This window comes from Chrysemys picta, chromosome 6, assembly GCF_011386835.1.
Source record: "Chrysemys picta bellii isolate R12L10 chromosome 6, ASM1138683v2, whole genome shotgun sequence".
In the NCBI taxonomy this organism is placed as follows: Eukaryota; Metazoa; Chordata; order Testudines; family Emydidae; genus Chrysemys; species Chrysemys picta.
Genome location: NC_088796.1, coordinates 55,570,655 through 55,582,765, shown reverse-complemented (window position 1 = coordinate 55,582,765; position 12,111 = coordinate 55,570,655). Strand labels below are relative to the sequence as shown.

General features: G+C 38.2%; 1 long non-coding RNA gene across 7 annotated transcripts in view; it reads left to right on the top strand.

Annotated features, from left to right (window-relative positions):
- LOC101948281 (uncharacterized) overlaps positions 1–12,111 on the top strand; it is a 170,267-nt gene that overhangs the window by 14,438 nt on the left and 143,718 nt on the right. For 5 of the 7 annotated variants that reach the window (XR_255342.5, XR_508686.4, XR_010602215.1 and 2 more), the window contains exon 2: positions 4,823–4,871. The exons of 1 other annotated variant lie outside the window; for it this stretch is intronic. This is a non-coding gene — a long non-coding RNA (uncharacterized LOC101948281). Of the gene's footprint in view, positions 1–2,749; positions 2,883–4,822; positions 4,872–12,111 lie in introns of those variants that run through there. One more of the 7 variants, XR_255341.5, reaches the window with a different exon arrangement.

Genomic DNA, 12,111 nt, shown 5'->3' with positions numbered 1-12,111 from the left:
CCTTGAACGTGAAGCTGGGATAGGGAAAACAGACGAAAGAGAGAGGGGGAGATGCAGCCTTGCAGCTCGAAAACGGCAAAAGCAGCAGAGGGGATATATTACAGCGGCGGCGGAGGCAGGAGCCAGCCAGCAGCCGCAGCAGCATCTTGAGCTGCAGAAGCCGTGGAAAGGCAGCTGGACACGTGTGAAGAGCCTTCCTCAGCTGCATTGCTCGTCTCTATCCCCGTTTGCAACCCACCTAAACTGATCAGCGCTTCTACCCCGTAAAATAAACGTTATAACAATTCCATCCATCCCTCCCTCCCCAAACAACAGCGAAACAAAGCAAACAAACGCAACGTCCTGTAAATGATCCCACCAACAAAAATGGGACATAGTTGCTGCTGCTCTCCAGAAGATAATGAGCGGGAATCTACAACGTCGACTTTCACTAACCGCCTCCCTCCACCCCCCAAAAAGCAGCAGCAAACCCAAATATTAAAAGATACACGTGAGTTCAATGGGTGCAGGTAAATCGTCAGCGTAAGTGATCAGTGTGCTTCCTGTGGTACCTGGTTACTGATACAGTGTTATGTACAGTGGCTGTAAGGGGACTGCTGCTAACAATGTCGGTTTGGAAAGAAGAGACAGAAAACAGAAGAATCGCTAGGCTCGTAGCGATTCACTCGCATGCCTTGTAAACCTAATTGCTATACCCAGAGGTGGCACTGATCTGCAAGTGAATCTTGGCCATAAGCACTTCTCTTGGTTTTCCATTCATGTCTCCCCGCTGAAGGGAGAGGCTGAATCTAAGGATACCCTGAATTCTGAACGTCTGAAGGTGCCTTATTAACTAAAACGGAGACAGAAGAGAGCAGATGTGAGAAATGCTTTCTGAAGCTGCGCTTCCTCTTCTCTCTGACTTTATCATTTATTGCTCCTCCCTATATATACATAGGCCTGAAGAACCTTTATGGGCAGGGGTATTTCCCGAGATTAGGCTTCAGAATTATAGGCAGTCAAGTTTTAGAAAATCATGGACATTTTTCCTTAATATCTAACTTTTCCTTTTCTCGTGCCAGTGGTATGTTTCATGGCATTTATGTAGATTTTTACAGCCTTATAGTAAACCAGATGAAATATGTAAGCTGCAAGCTAGCGACTTCTCTCTCTCACACATACGGACACAACTCTTTGTCTTCTGTCATAGCCTATGGTGAAAAGCAGCACCTACAATCCCCATGGTGTGGCTGTGAGTGTGATTGTGGCAGTGGGATTGAAGTGGTGGCCACTGACAAGGACACGAGTGACCGTCTGTCCTTTGGCTACAGTTGGCGGGAAATCTGGGGGCAGAGTGCTCCGTGCTCTCAGTCTGCGTCTCTCTTTACCGCCTCCCTCTCATCTTCCTGCAGCCACATTTCCATACAGGATACTCATCTGTGGGCTGGGTTTTTTTTTTTTTTTTTTGTTACTTTGCCCCTCCCCCGCCCGCCTCCCCTCGTCACAAATACCCAGCCCTGCACACAGACACACTCTTCACCCACACACTTCTTGACACCCACACATTCAATAAAGCAACTCACCACCATAGAGAAAACACGCTTATCCATGCACAGATACATTCTACAAACACACCCACCCAAAGACATATTTACACGCACACCCTTCCCCATCAACACACAGCCTTGCACACAGACATTCCTACAAACACACACCCTATACAAAGGTTCTTACAGCCTTCCTTCACAAACACACCTTTTCCACACACCCCTCATGTTCTCATTCTCGCAAACACCCATGCTTCTACACAGTGAGTCCTCGCATTATACATGTCCATATCTGTACACACACACACTAATACCCGGCCTTCTTTCTCTCCACACTCTCCACAGGCTCAACCCCTCCCCCCAACTTTTTAAAACACCCCCCTTCTAGCTCTCTCTTTGCACTCTCTCTCTCTCTCTCTCTCACTAAGCTCCATAAATCCATCCTAAAATCCATTTACTAAAACTGTTGATGCTGTCCTTCTTGTTTTGAGCCCAAAGCACTGAAAAACAAAACCAACCCTCCTTCCAGAAATCAATGCGATGACGTGAGGTCCCTCTACAAGTTTGCAAGTGAAAGAGGTTTTGGTTTCATTTTGTTTTGATTTGGACAAAAGTCACACATAATGGCAGTGCCTCCCGAAACAAGACGCAGAAGAAGCTGTTCCTCAAAAGTTAACTGGATGAAAACATGCTAGAAAACGCAACTTCTTGGGGCAATTTTTGTAAGTTTCCAAAGAAATGAGTGCTTCCCTCCTACTATAGGACAATGTAGCCATTGCTCTTCTTTAGACTAGACATTTCTAATTTGTTCCGTCTGTCAGAAGGGGACTATGAGAGGGTTTGGTGCAAATTCATTATCTCTGGCAACGCATAACGTATAGTAGGAACTGAAAAAGACCATGGCAATGGATGAACAATAGGGCTTCAGTTCATCAGCAACAAAAGCGTTGGGGAAATTGGTTGAATTTCAGAGCACGTCCTCCTCAGCAGAGAGGGCTGGACTAGACCTTGGCCACCCCCCCCCCCCAAAAAAAAAACTTGCAAAGCCTCACGTACAACACTTCACTTTCTACTCTGGGGCTTAGGAAGCAATATGGAAGAAAAAACTTTTTTTTCTGTTTCTTCCGTTTTTCTGGATAGAAGCTCTTTCTAAGTATTTTAAAACCAACCATGCAAGAATTATACCATGGAACTAAGCTGCAGTTTCAAATAAAGGTGATGATCTGCATTTCTGGAGACGTGAAGGAACCCGCTGTCTATGCTTTAAGGGGGGCTTGACCGTGGGATCTTTGTTGCAGTCGGAGATTCAGCCCTTACATCTAGATCGGGGGTCAAATGTTTCTTATAAGAAAAAAAGTAAGTATAATTGGGGGAATATAGAGGATCGGAATTCTTTGTCAAATGGAGAAAACAACTTCATATCACACATGTGCTTCCAGAAACGTGTCTTTATGAATCTGAGCTCGGTTAGTGTCTCTATGTCAGGTTCGGGGGCAGTAGCTGCTTCTTCTGGTAACAGGCTGGACACGTTGCCTTATTAGAACTCTCATAAGTTGCAGTGACGACTGTGAGGGAAATCTGATTAACAGGACAGAGTTTCATGAGTTTACATGATGACTTATATTGGTTAACTGATTTAGTACGCGTGATGCTAAACCTGTTGGTCCTGTACGTAGTTAGGTCTGTGAACTATTAATTATCAAACAGATTGACAGTAAATGGATAGCATTAACGTTTAAGCATAGAGAGAAAAAGCTTTTTAGCAATGCCAGAATATCTTCTGAAAATGTATCAACATAAAAATATTCTTCACAGTGGTTGTCATTAGCGCATTGTAACTAAAACTGATTGCTCTCAAATTTTCAAGCTTTTTTAAAATCCGATAACGAAAGCATATGCTTGTTTATGTAAATGTGAAAAGGGTTATTTAATGTAGTTTATATATAAGATTTATATTTTTCCGTGTTTAGTGGGGAAACTCCAATCCGAGCAGCCATTATTTCCTGGGTTATCCAAAAGGCACCCTGATCAAAATATGTATTATTTTATGTCGGGGTGATTGGTAAAGATTGCACGATATTATAACTATTCACATATTGAACAACCCAGCATAGGAAGCTATATTATGTTTAACACAGACTAAATTCGGATTCAAATCTACACCTTTCTGTAGTATGCGTATGCAGAGGAGTGAAATATTGTAGACGCAGAGCAATCAATTTACACTGGTGTCTTTCTGGATTTCCTATTGCTAGTGTAACTGTGGGTTATTGAGCAGGGAATATCTGTGAGGGTCACTTCAGCAGCTGAATAGCTCAGTACTTGGGTAAGAGTGTCCCAGTATGTCACGGCCACGGTCAGAGGCCCTTCCAGGAACTGAAGGCTGCTGCACAGGTTGCAGCTTAGGCCGAACATAGCGGACTATACAGTCTACAGGCAAGCTGTCTACCCCCAACCTTGATACTAGTAATTACAGCGCACACCCGGACTGAGAGCGCCAGTAGGCAGCATAATTGAAGGCAATGAACTTATGCACTAGTGTTCATCTTCCAAAAGAAGAAAAAACACTGAGCATTCATGAAAGGGATAAAAAAGAAATCCTTCAAATGCAAGTATAAAGGAATACATATCGCTTTGCAATGAATGTCTTAATTATTTTCTAATTTTCACTAATTTCTTACTAATTTAGCTGACATGATTACATTATTTAGATTCACACATACAATGTCTTGTTCAGTAATGCCGTAAATATAGCCTATGATATTGATTTTAGGACATCACTGATGTAAAACACCTGAAAATTCTGGCTTGAAAATACTGGCATAATGTGTTTTGCATATTTTGAAACTGGAGGCTAGGTGGAGCCTCTATCCTTTATCAAGTAACTGGCAGCTTACAGTATGCAAATATCTGATCTGCCTTCACAGTTTTGCCCCCTCTACTCAACAACCCCAAAATATTTTTGCTATTCTTAATCATAAAATTCCTTCCAAAGAATTGTGGGTATTATCTCCCTATTATTAATTATTATTTCCATTTAAATGTTAGTTATGTTTAACCCTTCAGATACCATAGTACACGATTCATTATATCTGCTTTATGGCATATTAGATCATCTGCAAGAAATATAGTGAGTTAAAATATTTTAGTCAATTATTTGATTATATTAAATATCGAGATACACCGCATTTTCTGTACACACATTTATTTATCATAGTCAAACACACAATACATACAAAATTCATGGACTGTAAGTGTTAAAATTATGATCATTTGCTTTTTTGGCTATTTTTCAGATTCAGATTAAGAAGAAGGATCACAAGGGATGGCAATAATCAAGAAATGGTAATTTTAAAATTTCATGTTTAATAAAATCCAACCAATAGAATATATATAACATAAAAATAAAATACAAATATTTGCTCTTTAACAGCCCATACAGTGTTTCCATGTAATAATTATTGAATGGGGTTTGCAATTTTTAAAATTATCAGTAGTCTAAGTATCTTTCTGTCTTTTTGTAGTTTGAATTTATATTATATAGCCCTCTGTATGTTATATATCAAACATAACAGAAATATAATCTACAATTGTCTATAAAAATTAATTCTGCACACAATAAATAAGAGGACACTTTTATTAGAAAGCAAACCAGTCAAGTGCCTTACTTGGGCTATACAAATAGCTGTAATTAAATGGCTCTTATACAGGAAATGATTGCCTGTATTGTATTAGTGGACTGTAGTTCACATCTATGTGAATTATATACAAACTAAGTATGAAAAGGGTATTCTTGCAATGACCTAATTCCTTATGCACTGCATAGAATATAAATAGAATTCCTGTATGCATCCTATACACTGGTAACAAGGTGGTCAGATTGGCATTAGAACAAAACTGTGATTCTAATAAGTAAAAAATCATCAACTTTCTACTTTAATGTGAGAGATTGTTTATTCCTAAGAAATCCATGCAGGATGTTTCGACTTTACGTCACAGCCATCTGGAGACCTATAAAAAGATTAGAAAACAAGCATGGCAATCATATCCTCATCTACAGGCCATTAATGGGAATTTATTAGAGAGTGATCAGGCAAGTGTAACTGTTTGGATTCAGTATCTTCCAATATGCAGATTATTTCTAAATTGGCATTCTAACTGTAAAATAAGTTTTCTGTGATCAAGTAAATCAGAAATATCTGAAAACATGTTAACAATATATGAAAGTAACTTCTGAACTGCAATTGCTTTAACTTCTCACATTTTAGACAGTAATACAGTCACTGAAAATGCATATGATCAATTGATGTATAAATCTTTGCGATATTCAGAATAAGCAAGTATTTTGTGGCTAAGCCTTATTGGACATCTGTAGATTTCTTAAAGCCCTGTTAGCTAACTGAAAAGTAGAAAATTTAATTGATAATATGGCTAATGAACAGTGAGGTTATAATCCTCATGTTGGCTATTTTTACTTCTAAGAACTCCACTGAATCTACAAAATGTGACCTGTGTATAACAGTTATTTATTGAGATAGTGTGTGATAAGTGAGGGGTCTTTAGAATAGAACCTAATATGTTAATGCTATGCTTTGTATCTTTCAAACATCTTAATTTAAAATAAAAATAATATGATATATCATGCCTTGCATTTAATGATAATTCTATCACATGGTTACATGTTTTAAAAGCATTAATTAATGTGGATATATGTGTATGTGTAGACATATACATATACACCCAAACATTATTTGAATTTTCATGTCTGTTACTTAAAGAATTCAATGCATCAGCTCACAAGCCTGTTTTATGTAATAGATGCCTGATCACTGCTGCCTCTAGCCATTGGGGGAAAATCTTTCTATCTGCGAATTCAGAAAAGCTCATTCGAGTTTTACATAATATTGAAATGATCCTGTGCCTTTAGATATATCAGATGTCTAATTCAGTGGTCCCTGTTGTGCCTGTACAGCCTGGGAGATAATGAAACATAGTAACTACATAATAGAGTGTTCACAAGAATTCTAACTATTTTGTGCTTGATTTTGAAAAATGTGGAAAAAAAATCACAGGCATGACTAGGTCATACTGTATTATATATCATGTCTGGATACCAAATAACCTTGTTTTCAATGTGATGCTATTTAATTACATATATTTAACAGTACAGTGCTCAGTTCAAAGGTTGAGAATCTCAAAAACACATGAATGGTTTCAGAAGTAGTAGTATTTCTGAATGCAATATTTGGCATATTAGTAATATGTTCAGGTCACTTCTGGGTGGCAGTATTTTAGTTAGTTAATTTTGGGCCTGGTCTTATTATTAAATTATTTTTATTTCCCATTTTCATGTTGTTTCCAATATGAATCTATGATCAGCTATTCAACTGCTTTATAAAGTTCTCATTTTACACTGGAAACACACACATATAGACACACACACACATACACACACACACACACTCATATATAGACATGTAAACACCTCCACATACATACATATGCACACATGTATATGCCTTACCCTGTAAGCAAGCTATAAAATTAATGCAGCACGAGTTGCAATATAATTGTGTACATTGTGAAAGCAATGTTTACCCTGAATAAATCAACCTATGAAAATATAGGCTAATTTACAAAACATATTTAAATTGATTCTGAAGAATTTCCTATAAATAATACTGCCATAAGTAGTATACTACATTTTGTTTTATTTTACACCATAGAAGGATAGTACCAGTATGATCTTTAACTCATAATTCATTTATAAGTGGAGAGCATTCAATATTATATATCTATGCTGAATTTTTCAATATGCATCTTATATAAACTGCAGCATGGATGAGCTGCTGAAGTACATTTTTTAATCTGAACAGTAAACAGTGTAGATCTCAGTTATAAGATTCATTGTATCACATATAATTGAGAGACCTTTCAGAGTTTGCACTTTAGGCTTAAAAACGCTATACAATTATACTGCTACATAATTCAAAGTATAATGTATTTTTTCATGGGAGGGGGAGTTGAGAGATTCAAATGCTAAAACCGAACATAATGCATTTTAACAATTTAGAAATACTTGCCTCATCAGTTCCTTGAGTGATATAAGCATGTGGTTCTTCAATATATGTAGGAGGTTAAAAAAAACCACAATATATCAGCATTTTTATTAAGGCATTTCCCAAAATGATATACAATGTTAGAAAAATATTGCTGCAATGCTCACCTGTATTGCATTCTAACAGAGAGAGAAAGAGAGAGAGAGAGTATAGATATTATAAAACACTGGAGCCAGGCTGGAGTCTGCTGCTTGCAGCATTCCGAATCAACATACAGAACAAAAATGCACAATCGCCATGGTGCTAGTACTGTACTTGCAAATCACTATAGATACAAAACATGACTGAGATGTGAAGCCCTTAAAACACAACACACCAGAGCAAATTGTCAATGTAATTACACATCGACTCACTGCGTAATACAGAACTGATTCCCAGTCTGAGAAAGCAAGGCCCTGCTTTAAGCAATAGCAAAGTGCCTCACATCTCCCTGCACAACCAGGGTCTGCCAGAAGAGAAATGCAGGCAAAGACGTTATCCAGATCTGAAACGCTTTTATCTGTCCGCAGAGGGAGATTTCTTCCAGTCTTTGGATATTAGAGCGATCTACGCTAGCAACAAGGAAGGTAAAAGGCGGCGGGTTGATTTTTTCCTGCAGTCTGTAGTGCTAGAGGAGGAGATGTTGGTTGAGAGAATAGGAATTGTTCCAGTGCTGCTGCTGCTGTTGTTGATGGCGCGGGGCAGATTGCTGATCACTCATGCATATCAATAACCGTGTGTACTTGAGATTTCTCATGACATCATCATTACCTTGGTCTCCCGCGGTCCAGGACCTCTGACCTTGCCGGGCTGGTCCACATTTTGGCACTGAAAGCCCTCCAATGATGGCCCTTTTCTCCTTCTTTCAGACCGGGGGCAGCAGCAAGCCAGCAAGACCGCATCTTCTTCTCCCCAGCTCTAGGAGCCCTGAGAAATCGAGGAGCTTCCCCCCTAAAACATACATACACACAAGATATTTGCAATCAAGCTGCCACCATTTGGTAAAAAGCTCTATACTGTGCATAATCTAAACGGATCAGGAGCTGGATCCTCGAATCATCTTGTCACTTTCTACTGAAATGGGATTTTTTTCCTCCTTACACTGCGCTGGAAATTGCCGATGGCTTTACATCTTCATAGAGGCTAAAGAGTCTTTCGCGAGACTGAAGCAATTTACAATGCAAATAGAGGCCTGTGAAGGGATGGATGCTTCTCACTCTTAACAGCTTGATGCACCTCAGTAGCTGGTTTTGTTTTCTGATATTAACAGATGAATTGTTGGCTATCGCTGCCGGAAATTGCTGGGTGAAAGAAAAAGTTCGGAATAAACTTTGAAGGCAACAGATCTCTTTTGGATGTGTATTAGCTGCACACACACAAAATCAGGTCACAATTGCATAAGAGGATGAATATTTTAAAGCACCGCTAGTACTTCTTCGAGGAAACAACACGTCTGTTTCTCAGAAAGAATCTGGATTCTAGCAAAGAAATAAATCTAAATAAATAAAAATTCTGTGAGGAAGCGAGTTGTTATCTTTGGTTATCTAGCTGTATGAGTGTGTTGGTCTTCATAAAGCTAGATAACCGAAAGTAAAAACTCCTTCATGATCATCGTGAAGCCTGTGGAAATGAAAGACTACATCAAGAGACAGTAAAAACCGAGAAAGGTCAGGAATGCTTATTGAATCTAACATTTTTACAGCTAAAGGTGAGAGTGGAGGAAATTAGATGACATACACATTCCAAAATATGAAGTTGTTAGATGCCATAGCATGGGTAGTTATATGCTGCAAAGAGGAAATGGTGCTGGTAAACAATGCATGTGCAACTTTTGCTGTTAAATACAAGTTAATATTTGAAGGGCTGAAGTAATTTTTAGAAAGACATTTAGAAATGAGTATCAGTTTGCAAAATGATTCAATGCAATTAAAAGGCCTTAGACGAAAAAATAAAGATCTTAGTGCTGATGATGACAATAATATGATGTGGACTAAATTGGGAAAATCTGCCTGGGAGGATCTTAAACAAAACAGTTGGGGTTATATTTCAAATGATATGAAATCAGACTTTCAAAAAAGTTTACACGGGAGTGTAGGCAAGCTTAATAATTTATAGCTGCTGAGAACTCGGTGGAGCTGCACAAAGATGAAAAAAGTGATGGCTGATTTTTATTCTTCTATTCAAAATGCGAGCACAGATGCTTCTCTGTTCCAAGAGGGTTTCCTTGAGGAAGCTACTGAAGCAGAAAGACATGATGGAGACGAGATCGCCTCCCCCCTTGTCAAAGTGTTAAAAAATGTTCTGTGTCTTACTCTGCGTCTAGCATTGGAAATGAAAGTGACATTTACTCCAAAACCCACGTGTGCGCCTCCTCTCTTTTTGTTTAAGGATGATCAGATCTATCCAGGAAACTGCTCTGGCATCCCAAACTGAAATAATTAGGACGTATATAGACCTGACAAAAATGGAAAGGGGGTGGGGAATCTGAGGGTCTGTCTTGCCTAATTGATTCCGTTAAACGGAATGCAGGAGATGTGAACGGCTGGACGCTCCCATTCCCACGCTCGGGGGCAAGTGGCAATGCCATGCCCCGGCAGCCTATGACAGACAGCCCTGTTGGGGGTTGGGGTATGAAAAAAACATCAAGTGCACCACACCATACTCATCTCCATCGCTTAAGAAAGTAGAGGCATTTCCCACCCACAGCCATCTGCAGGCTCCCAAGTGGGAACACCAACTGTTCTGGAGCTGCATACTGTCTGTTTCTGCTAATTCTATAACCACTCTTTAAGCTTCTTATAATCAAGTTTAGCCTTTTTTCTGTGGTTGACGTTTCACAGAATATTTAGAAAAGAAAGGTAGAGAAACTAATATGAAGCAATTCTAAGAAGTCAATTTATTTACAGGGTTCCTGTCTTCCCCAGTGACAAATTCGCAGGCATAATGTTTTGGCCTTACAACTGTCCCACGTTTTTAATAAATGCCTATATATATTACATTTGTCATTATAATTCCCGCAGTTTGGGTGTCTTTTAAAAGTGCATTTGAACAGGATTAATTCTGAAGGGTAGCACTTTTCCTTGGACTTGCCCTAACTATGTTTCCAATGGTACACTATTTTATAATACTATATTGGAAATAGACCCTCTCAAAAGTAGATGAACATAAGATAGAAGAAAACAGTTCTCAGCCTTCTTCATAAACTGAAGGACCAACCTTCTACAGACTGAGAATTTTTTACAAATTAGAAGGAACAAGTAAAATATATTTGTATGTATATATATTTGCCTTGTTATATCATATCTGGTCACATCACACATGCTGAGGGGAAAGGAGTGGAGAAATAGCATACATGAGCATACATATTGTGTTTATGGCTATTTCTATTTAAAATAGAAGATTTACCTTAAAGGTCATAAAATATTATCGATAGTTGTAAAATAGATGTCATTTTATGTCTAAAGAGCTTACTAGTGTCTTTTAACTTAGTTTCAGCTAGAACTCCAGACAGACTTTATTTACATAAATTCCCACTTTGGCTGCTGCGCACGTGCCGGAGTTTTACTACTGTAGTGACCGTTGAGAAGACCCTTGTTTATTTACTCTAGAAGCACTGTTTGTGAGAACAACCTTTCATTGTTAAGTGCCTGTATGCCTTTCATTTATTGCATGTCCAGGGGTGCTATTTACCTAGAGCCATTGTCTAGTACAATTAACATTTACATTACAAAGTGTGTGGTTTTTTTTTCCTCAAAGAGGTTCAATTAAGGCAATAAGATGTTTTCTGAGGAAACCTATTGTTTACTGAAAGCATTCAATTGAGTCAAATTACTTAAGCTTTTGCTTACTTCTTGGTCCTTTATGTAAATTTGTTAAGGAAAATATCTAAGGAAAATGATCAGTTTTATAATTATGTGTTCGCCATTGTCATATCAAAATTGTTTTGTACCATGTGAATGTTACATGACGATCAATCAATAAAATACATGTCAATGTTATATTACATTATTTTTATTATTGCTCTTCCACTGCTCCGCTGCAACATGTCCCTGATTTTTCTTTGACATTTCACATTAAACTTCTGATTTTGGGGAAAGAAATTATATTAAAATACTATAGAATGACCACAAAGTTTATGTTTCCAGAAGTTCAACTCGTAAACATTGTTTTATAAAATGATCTCTCAATAAGATGGGATTTCTTCAAAACCTAAAATTTTCAAATCATGTACAGTTTTAAGTAAAAAAAAAAACACCTGTAAATATCAGTTGAGTAGGCTTTTGAAAGCTAGTTTTAACATTGGCATAGCCCAGATCAAGTTTATTTAGCATACCACTGCATTGTAAAACAGTTGGCGTGAAGTTGCAGGTTGCGTGAGGATGCATGTTAACTAGTAGGAACCCAGGCTTATTCTTTGTGAAAAGGGAGTAGCAGATTGCTGTGCAAGGCCAATGTTAAAAAGGCAGCTGAATTTAACACCATCTGGA